The sequence below is a fragment of the Physeter macrocephalus genome, chromosome 7, assembly GCF_002837175.3.
Source record: "Physeter macrocephalus isolate SW-GA chromosome 7, ASM283717v5, whole genome shotgun sequence".
Lineage (NCBI taxonomy): Eukaryota > Metazoa > Chordata > Mammalia > Artiodactyla > Physeteridae > Physeter > Physeter macrocephalus.
The window spans coordinates 62,123,350-62,133,793 of record NC_041220.1 but is presented as its reverse complement, the minus strand read 5'-3'; positions in this window follow the sequence as shown (position 1 = coordinate 62,133,793).

Below are 10,444 nucleotides of genomic sequence, written 5' to 3'. Positions count from 1 at the left end.
AGATCTCATTCAGATTCAACGGAGAAATTAAAACCTTTACAGACAAGCAAAAGCTAAGAGAATTCAGCACCACCAAACCAGTTTTACAACAAATGCTAAAGGAACTTCTCTAGGCAGGAAACACAAGAGAAGGAAAAGGCCTACGATAACAAACCCAAAACAATTAAGAAAATGGTAATAGGAACATACTCATGAATAACTACCTTAAATGTAAATGGATTAAATGCTCCAACCAAAAGACATAGACTGGCTGAATGGATACAAAAACAAGACTCGTATATGTGGTATCTACAAGAGACCCACTTCAGACCTAGGGATACATACAGACTGAAAGTCAGGGGATGGAAAAAGATATTCCATGCAAATGAAAATCAAAAGAAAGCTGGAGTAGCAATTCTCATATTAGACAAAATAGACTTTAAAATAAAGACTATTGCAAGAGACAAAGAAGGATACTACATAATGATCAAGGGATCGATCCAAGAAGAAGATATAACAATTGTAAATATTTATGCACCCAACATAGGAGCACCTCAGTATATAAGGCAAATGCTAACAGCCATAAAAGGAGAAATTGACAGCACAATCATAGTAGGGGACTGTAACACCCCACTTTCACCAATGGACAGATCATCCAAAATGAAAATAAATAAGGAAACACAAGCTTTAAATGATACATTGAACAAGATGGACTTCATTAATATTTATAGGACATTCCATCCTCAAACAACAGAATACACTTTCTTCTCAAGTGCTCATGGAACATTGTCCAGGATAGATCATATCTTGGGTCACAAATCAAGTACTGGTAAATGTAAGAAAATTGAAATCGTATCAGGTATCTTTTCCCACTACAACACTATGAGACTAGATATCAATTACAGGAAAAAAATCTGTAAAAAATATAAACACATGGAGGCTAAAAAATACACTACAAAATGACCAAGAGATCACTGAAGAAATCAAAGAGGAAATCAAAAAATACCTAGAAACAAATAACAATGAAAACACGGTGACCCAAAACCTATGGGATGCAGAAAAAACAGTTCTAAGAGGGAAGTTTATAGCAATACAATCCTACCTCAAGAAACAAGAAACATCTCAAATAAACAACCTAACCTTACACCTAAAGCAATTAGAGAAAGAAGAACAAACACACCCCAAAGTTAACAGAAGGAAAGCAATCATAAAGATCAGTGCAGAAATAAATGAAAAAGAAATGAAGGAAGCGATAGGAAAGATCAATAAAACTAAAACCTGGTTCTTTGAGAAGATAAACAAAATTGATAAACCATTAGCCAGACTCATCAAGAAAAACAGGGAGAAGACTCAAATCAACAGAATTAGAAATGAAAAAGGAGAAGCAACAACTGACACTGCAGAAATACAAAGGCTCATGAGAGATTACTACAAGCAACTATATGCCAATAAAATGGACAACCTGGAATAAATGGGAAAATTCTTAGAAAGGTATAACCCTCCAAGACTGAACCAGGAAGAAATAGAAAATATGAACAGACCAATCACAAGCACTGAAATTGAGACTCTGATTAAAAATTCTCCAACAAACAAAAGCCCAGGACCAGATGGCTTCATAGGCAAATTCTATCAATATTAAGAGAAGAGCTAACGCCTATCCTTCTCAAACTCTTCCAAAATACAGCAGAGGGAGAAACACTCCCAAACTCATTCTACAAGGCCACCATCACCCTGATACCAAAACCAGACAAAGATGTCACAAAGAAAGAAAACTACAGGCCAATATCATTGATGAACATAGATGCAAAAATCCTCCACACAATACTAGCAAACAGAGTCCAAGAGCACATTAAAAAGATCATACACCATGATCAAGTGGGGTTTAACCCAGGAATGCAAGGATTCTTCAATATATGCAAATCAATAAATGTGATAAACCATATTAACAAACTGAAGGAGGAAAACCATATGATAATCTCAATAGATGCAGAAAAAGCTTTTGACAAAGTTCAACACCCATTTATGATAAAAACCCTCCAGAAAGAAGGCATAGAGGGAACTTACCTCAACATAATAAAGGGCGTATGTGACAAACCCACAGCCAACATCATTCTCAATGGTGAAAAACTGAAACCATTTCCTCTAAGATCAGGAACAAGACAAGGTTGTCCACTCTCACCACTATTATTCAACATAGTTTTGGAAGTTTTAGCCACAGCAATCAGAGAACAAAAAGAAATCTAAATCAGAAAAGAAGAAGTCTGAAAGAGAAATTAAGGAAACACTCCCATTTACCATTGCAACAAAAAGAATAAAATACCTAGGAATAAGCCTACCTAAGGAGACGAAAGACCTGTATGCAGAAAACTATTACACTGATAAAAGAAATTAAAGATAATAAAAACAGTTGAAGAGATATACCATGTTCTTGGATTGGAAGAATCAACATTGTGAAAAGGACTATACTACTCAAAGCAATCTACAGATTCAATTCAATCCCTATCAAACCACCAATGGCATTTTTCACAGAACTAGAACAAAAAATTTCACAATTTGAAAAAAAATTTTCACAATTTGTATGGAAACACAAAAGACCCCGGATAGCCAAAGCAATCTTGAGAACGAAAAATGGAGCTGGAGGAATCAGGCTCCCGGACTTCAGACTATACTACAAGGCTACAGTAATCAAAACAGTATGTTACTGGCGCAAAAACAGAAATATAGATCAATGGAACAGGATAGAAAGCGCAGAGCTAAACCACGCACATTTGGTCCCCCTAATTTTTGAAAAAGTTTTCTTTGATAAAGGAGGGAAGGATATACAGTGGAGAAAAGACAGCCTCTTCAATAAGTGGTGCTGGGAAAACTGGACAGCTACATGTAAAAGTATGAAATTAGAACACTCCCTAACACCACACACAAGAATAAACTCAAAATGGGTTAAAGACCTAAATGTAAGGCCAGACACTATCAAACTCTTAGAGGAAAACATAGGCAGAACACTCTATGACATAAATCACAGCAATATCCTTTTTGACCCACCTCCTAGAGAAATGGAAATAAAAACAAAAATAAACAAATGGGACCTAATGAACCTTAAAAGCTTTTGCACAGCAAAGCAAACCATAAATAAGATGAAAAAACGACCCTCAGAATGGGCGAAAATATTTGCAAATGAAGCAACTGACAAAGGGTTAATCTCCAAAATTTACAAGCAGCTCATAGAGCTCAATATCAAAAAAAGAAACAAGCCAATCCAAAATGGGCAGAAGAGCTAAATAGACATTTCTCTAAAGAAGATACACAGATTGCCAGCAAACACATGAAAGAATGGTCAACATCACTAATCATTAGAGAAATGCAGATCAAAACTACAATGAGGTATCACCTCACACCAGTCAGAATGGCCACCCTAAAAAAAATCTACAAAGAATAAATGCTGGAGAGGGTGTGGAGAAAAGGGAACCCTCTTGCACTGCTGGTGGGAATGTAAATTGATACAGCCACTCTGGAGAACAGTATTGCACTGCTCGTGGGAATGTAAATTGATACAGCCACTCTGGAGAACAGTATGGAGGTTCTTTAAAAAACTAAAAATAGAACTACCATATGACCCAGCAATTCCACTCCTGTGCATATACCCTGAGAAAACCATAATTCAAAAAGAGTCATGTACCACAATGTTCATTGCAGGTCTATTTACAATTTTCAGGACATGGAAGCAACCTAAGTGACCATCGACAGATGAATTGATAAAGAAGATGTGGCACATATGTACATTGGAATATTACTCAGCCATAAAAAGAAACGAAATTGAGTTATTTGTAGTGAGGTGGATGGACCTAGAGTCTGTCATACAGAGTGAAGTAAGTCAGAAAGAGAAAAACAAATACTGTATGCTAACACATATATATGGAATCTAAAAAAAAAAAAAAGTTCTGAAAAATCTAGGGGCAGGACAGAAATAAAGACACAGACATAGAGAATGGACTTGAGGACACGGGGAGGGAGAAGGGTAAGCTGGGATGACGTGAGAGAGTGGCATGGACATATACACACTACCAAATGTAAAATAGCTCACTAGTGGGAAGCAGTTGCATAGCATAGAGAGATCAGCTCGGTGCTTTATGACCACCTAGAGGGCTGGGATAGGGAGGGTGGGAGGGAGATGCATGAAGGAGGGGATATGGGGATATATGTACACATATAGTTGGTTCACTTTGTTATACAGCAGAAACTAAAACAACATTGTAAAGCAATTATACTCCAATAAACATGTTGGCTAAAAAAGATAAGCAAACTTTGTTATACAGCAGAAACTAAAACAACATTGTAAAGCAATTATACTCCAATAAAGATGTTTTTTAAAAAAGATAAGCAACTGGAAAAGATTGGGTTTTTAAACAAAAGGATATTTTTCTTTCATTTTTTTTTTCCCAACAATGAAATAGATTTTCATAGATTTTCCTGCATTGGAAAAGCTTCCTGAAGAGAGAAAATAATATAAAAGAGATATCATATATGTTCAGTTTTTTAAGAACTGGTTTCTGAAATAGTGGAAGATTCCACTATGAAGGAAGAGAAAAAGTTTCTCCAAATCATCAAATCTCAGAGGTAGAAGAGACTTTAGGATTATCTAAAGGGATGGTGTCCTTGTCCTAGTTTCACAGACCTAAAACCTTGGGATAATCTTTGACTCATCTCCCATTCCTTGGAAAATCCTGTCAGCCCTACCTACAGAATAGATCCAGAATCAGACCACTTTGCACCTCTTCCACCCACTGTGGTCCAGTCTTACCACCTTAGTGGTCCCTCTGCTTCTTGCTCCTTTTCAGTTTATTCTCAAATTAGCAGCCAGAGTGATACATTAAATATATAAGTCAGATCATGACCTTCCTCTAATGGGTCCTCATCTCAGCCTGTGTTAAAGACAGGCTTTAAACAGCCACAAGGCCCTATATGTCTGATCCCAACTCTCTGATGTCCTTCTCCTCCTACTTTGTGTCCTTCCTCTGCTCAGGCCACACTGGCCTTGTTACTTTGTCTTGATCATAGCAGGTATGCTTGTACCTCAGGATCTTTGCTATGCCTTTTGCTTAGAATGCTTTTACCCAGAGTCTATGTGGCTTACTCCCCTGCCTCCTTTAGGTCTTCACTCAAATTTTACCTTCTCAGTGAGGTAAAACTGTAGCCCTATCATCCTCACTAATCCCCTCTCCTGCTTTATTTTTCTCAATTTCACTCATCATCAATTAACATATATTTTCCTAACAAAGTTTTTGTCTGTCTTCCTCTTCTGCAATAAAGGCAGGGAATTTTATCTGTTTTGTCCATTACTGAATCCCTAGCACCTTGGACAATAGTAAGCACTCAGTAAATATTTGTGGAATTAAATAAAATCTGGTAATTCGACCACTTCATTGTGCGTATAAGGTGGGGGGGGATGATGGTCTAGAGAGATTAATTGATTTTTTTTAGGGTACCACTCCTGGTTAGGGTCAGTGTTGGTGGCACTGACTTTCAATTTAATGTCCATTTCACCACACGATTTTATTTCGAGCAGTTCTTAGCAGCTGATACCACACTCCAGGTTTGAGACTCAGTACATCAAATAACGATAATGGGAGAGGCAGTCAACCAGAGAGAGAGAGAGAGAGAGAGTGAGAGAGAGCAGAGATCCAGAGGGTGTGAGAGAGGGAGACATACACACACACACACACACACACACACACACACACACACACACACACACACACACAGAGGTCGGGGAGACAGAAAGGACAGACAGGAAAAAAGACTCAGAGGACAGAGACAGTCCTAACTGGATTCATGCCTCCAACCGTCCCCCATTCAAAGACACCCTCCAACCCACTTCACTACTATCAAGGTTAATTTCACCCAGACCAGTTCTGGTCCTGTATCACCCTTCTCTGACAGCTACAGAACAAAATGTACACTCCTTAGCTGGGCATACAAGTCACTATCTGCCTCCTCTTGTTTTTCGTAACCTAACACCAAAGAATATTTCCTGACATCATGACACTCTTGCCATATTATTTCCCCTCCCCAGACTCTCCAGAGCTTTCTAAATATTTGTCCATCTGCACTTGTGGTTTTCTGAGCGTAGAAGTCCCTCTTTACTTCTTCCACTTAAAAAACTCTGTATCTTTTCAGAGCCAACCCCAAAATACCCTCTTCTGCAAAACTCTACCCTTCTCTCCCAGCAGAGTCAACTTTTCTGTTCTTTGAGTCCTTAGCTAAGCAGCAGCATTTACCGCAGCATCTGAGTTACCTATTCATCTTGGTATCATTGTGTCTAGTGGCCAGCACAGTACCAGGGTCTAGTAGGTGCTCAAAATGTGTTGGCTGAATGAATTAAGTACAATCGCAGAAGCTTAACTGAACTTGGTTCTTATGATAAGTAATTATGGGCAGTATAAAGTAGGGGACCATGTACATGTAGCTGTTTATACAAAATGAGTTAGGCTATTGCCTACTTAAAGCTCTCTTGTGGCAACAAATAGTGAGTCTAAATTAGAGACTCATTAAGTCTAAATGTGCAATTGCGGTTTTTACTGGCAAAATTCTCACCAGCTTTGCTTTCTTTTCCAAAATCTATGGCAATTATGCATTTTTAATTCATTAAGTCATTCAGTAAATATTTATCAGGCACATATTCTGAGTCAGGTACCATTCTAGCATCTGGAGACACTGAGGTAAACAAGACAAATATCCCTGCTGTCACAGAGCTTATGGGCTATAGCAGGGGAGGCAGATTTAAACAAACATTACACAAATAATTAATTCATTGCAATTGTAATGACAGGTGATATTATATACATCAATATTTCTAAAAAGCACAGTAGTTGCTAGCATTTATGGAGCTCTTAATATGCAAGTCACTATTGTAAGTTCTTAACATACATGTTGAGTTTTATTACCTCTCTTAACCTTGCATGTTTTGCTTTCACATAAGGAAGCCATGGCACAGAATGATGAAGGAATGGGGTCACAAACCAGGAAGGGCAGAAATGGTATTTAAACTACTGTGCTCTACTGCTGTCTAATGAAATCCAGGCATGGAGTCAGGGTTAATTCAAAGGTTTCCTTCCACCTGTGTAACACCAAGACTCAGAAGGTGCTTTAGAAGTGGTGGAAGGTAGCACAGAATAACAGACTGGGAATACCTTGGTCAGACTGGCTTCCAGTTGTGGGTCCCACGTTCTTCTCTGTGTAATTTTGAGCAAGTTATTTAACTTTTTTGGCATTCAGTGTTTTATTTTTAAAAATTTTAATATACATTAAAGGTTTTCTAAAGACCTTTCAGTTTGGAAATCATCACATTCAAATATCACCTCCTCAGTGACCTCTCCCTAACCACCCCGTAGTATCTTCTTCCTCTTTCTTCCCTCACTCTGTTTTAGTTTCTACACAGGGCTTATCATTATTTAACATTGTATCACAGATTTGGTTTTCCGTTTACTGCTGTTTTTTTCAATGCCTGAAATAGTGCTTAGTGCATGGTGTTCACTTGGGTCTTTGTTGGACAAATATGCTTTCCAGGAGACTGGGATAGGTAACCACCCTCAGCACTAGTATGGGATCGTTCACAAAAGTATGTGCTTGGCACTAACATTTCTAAAACTGCAAAAAAGGAGACAAAATCTATGTTTTCAACACCCACACCTTTCATAAACTTGGCTTGAATGTAGCTGACTTGGCATATTTGGGCATGGGATGGGTATAAAAGGAAGTCTCAGAGATCCAAGACAGAGGGACAGTCTCAGGATTTCTGACTTTCTATCTTCCATTTTTTCCCCAAGGTTGTGCCCTTTAGTAATGCTGTAGCTTCCATCATCTGGGACTTAGCCTTCCTTGCTTCATGGAGTAGCATAGCCCTAGACAGTCATATTGAAATGATGTCCAACCTGTGCTAGACACATGACTCCAGGGTTGACCATTTTATGTCAGTTTTTCTAAACACATCTTTAAATAACACCTCCACATTTCTAGGTTGTGAATAAATTAGAATGTAATCCCCATCCACTCAGGAAAACCCACAGTCATTTCCTTCGCTGTGCTCGCATAGCTTATCTTTAAGTCATTATCAAACTGGTGGTTATGTGAGGGTTTCTGGGCAGAAAGGTGCTGAGCCCTGTGAAAGATGAAAGTGCAGGCAGAGAGCTGAAGGCATCAGCAAAAGGTATGCTGACAAACAGCTTCATAATGATCATTTCTCAAAGCTAGGAGTTTTGTTTCTAGCGTCTGGCTTCTGCAGAGTGTGGTTGCCAGTACTCCTACTTTCCCCCTAGTCTCTAGTGTTTATGGAAGAAAGGAACTGTCTAAACTTTGGGTTTGGTGCCCCTCTTTGCAAAATGCAGCCCAGCCTGTGTGTTGATGTCCTTTGACTGATAGTCACATGCAGCCCATACGAGCCGACCTTTCAGTGCGAGCTGCAGATTTGGATGGAAGCGGAACACACCTAGGAATTCAAAGCTGTCATGCGTTGCAGACTTGTTTTCCCGAAGAGAGTATTTTCAAGTTCTGAAAAATTCAGACTGTGAGTCAGGGTCAGTTTGAATATTTGCCTCAAGTCATACAATACCATATACTGGTAGGTATTTGAATGGTTAGACTTCAGGCTGTCTGAATAATCACTGAAATTGTAGGCAGAATTTTATGAGTACTAGGAAAGATGATTCATAGCTTTCATTTGATTCTCAAGTGGATGCTTGACTGCTGTGGAGGGTCTGTGTGAGAGCGCTGAAGGGGAAATGTGAAGGCCTGCATTTTTCAGCTATTAACAGCAAATAGAATTTGAAAAAAGACATTATTTTTCTGGGTATTAGTCTCCTCACCCATAAATGAGAAGATTGAATTAAGTTAGTGTTTTCCCAAACTTTATTCATATACATAGTCATTTATGTACTACTGCCTTCGTGATTGTTGCCATATCCTACCCTAATCTGTACTGTTTACTTAATTTGAAAAATTTTAACACTTAAAAAATCAAATTTAGTTTAAAAGTAACCTCATTTTTGCATCTATAAATGGAAAACCATCATCACTTGATGTAAGTAAAGTATGGTTATTTATGTACTACTTCGAAATTACTGCCTTTACACTGATGGCAGGCATGACAATTGAGACACATTGGCATAATGGATCTATTATGTTTACCATTCCAGATTCACTCCCAACCCTTCTCCACCCAGAATGGCCTAGAAGACACTTCCTTGACTAAGGCATTATGAAGAACTCTGTGGTTTTATCCTCTGTTGGTCAGATAAGATGATGGGCACTGCTGCTTTGGAATATCAGTGGGAAATATAGAATTCTGAAATAATAGAGGCCAGTTGGTGATGCTTATCTCTCAGAGACAAGGAGGATACAATAAGCCACCAGATGGAATGGTAGTCAGGGTGCTTTGACCTACAGGGATCTGTGGTGATGACTAGTAGATCATGGTCTCTAGAGAACAGTAGATGGACATCCTGTTAAGGTGCTGCTTGACATAAAAAGATAAAAAGATTCTAGGTTCACTAGGGGCAGGACAGAAATAAAGACGCAGACGTAGAGAATGGACTTGAGGACACGGGGAGGGGGAAGGCTAAGCTGGGTTGAAGTGAGAGAGTAGCATGGACATATATACACTACCAAACGTAGGGTGGATAGCTAGTGGGAAGCAGCCGCATAGCACAGGGAGATCAGCTCGGTGCTTTGTGACCACCTAGAGGGGTGGGATAGGGAGGGTGGGAGGGAGGGAGACGCAAGAGGGAAGAGATATGGGAACATATGTATATGTATAACTGATTCACTTTGTTATAAAGCAGAAACTAACACACCATTGTAAAGCAATTATACTCCAATAAAGATGTTAAAAAAAAAAAGATTATAGGTTCACCGAACCTAACTCAAGTGACCACAGTGGAATTCACAGTCTCTTATCTAGTTCTCAGACCTAGAGCCCCTTAGCTGAGGGGAGATGAGGTCCCTGTGAGAAAGACCACATATGTATATTATGGAAGTTTCCTTAGGTTTTCTCTGGAAAGACTTGAAGCAGTTTGCTGTGGTGACTGTGTAGGGTGGAGTGAGGAAAGAGAAATACCCAAACTTTCTGGAGGTTATTAGATAGTGGTTATGAACCTGAAAATCTTCATAGTTTACCCATTAAAGCTTATAGAAGTCAGATGAGAGATGGAATCTTGGTCCACATCCATCTAACCGTGGCCCAATGACTCTATCTTGCGGTTATTTCTCCAGTCCCAGAATATATAGTCAGAATAGATATGCCTAACAATTGGCAGCATTCCACATTGATTCCTACCCCAGTGGAATGAAAGCGATAATGGTAGCAAGCGCCAAGTGGAAGGAAGCTCCTAGAACTGTATTCCTTTCTTTAATCCCTCAGCAAGATGGTAAAACCTATAGGGAGAACTACAGAGATTAGTGTCACCACTGAAGG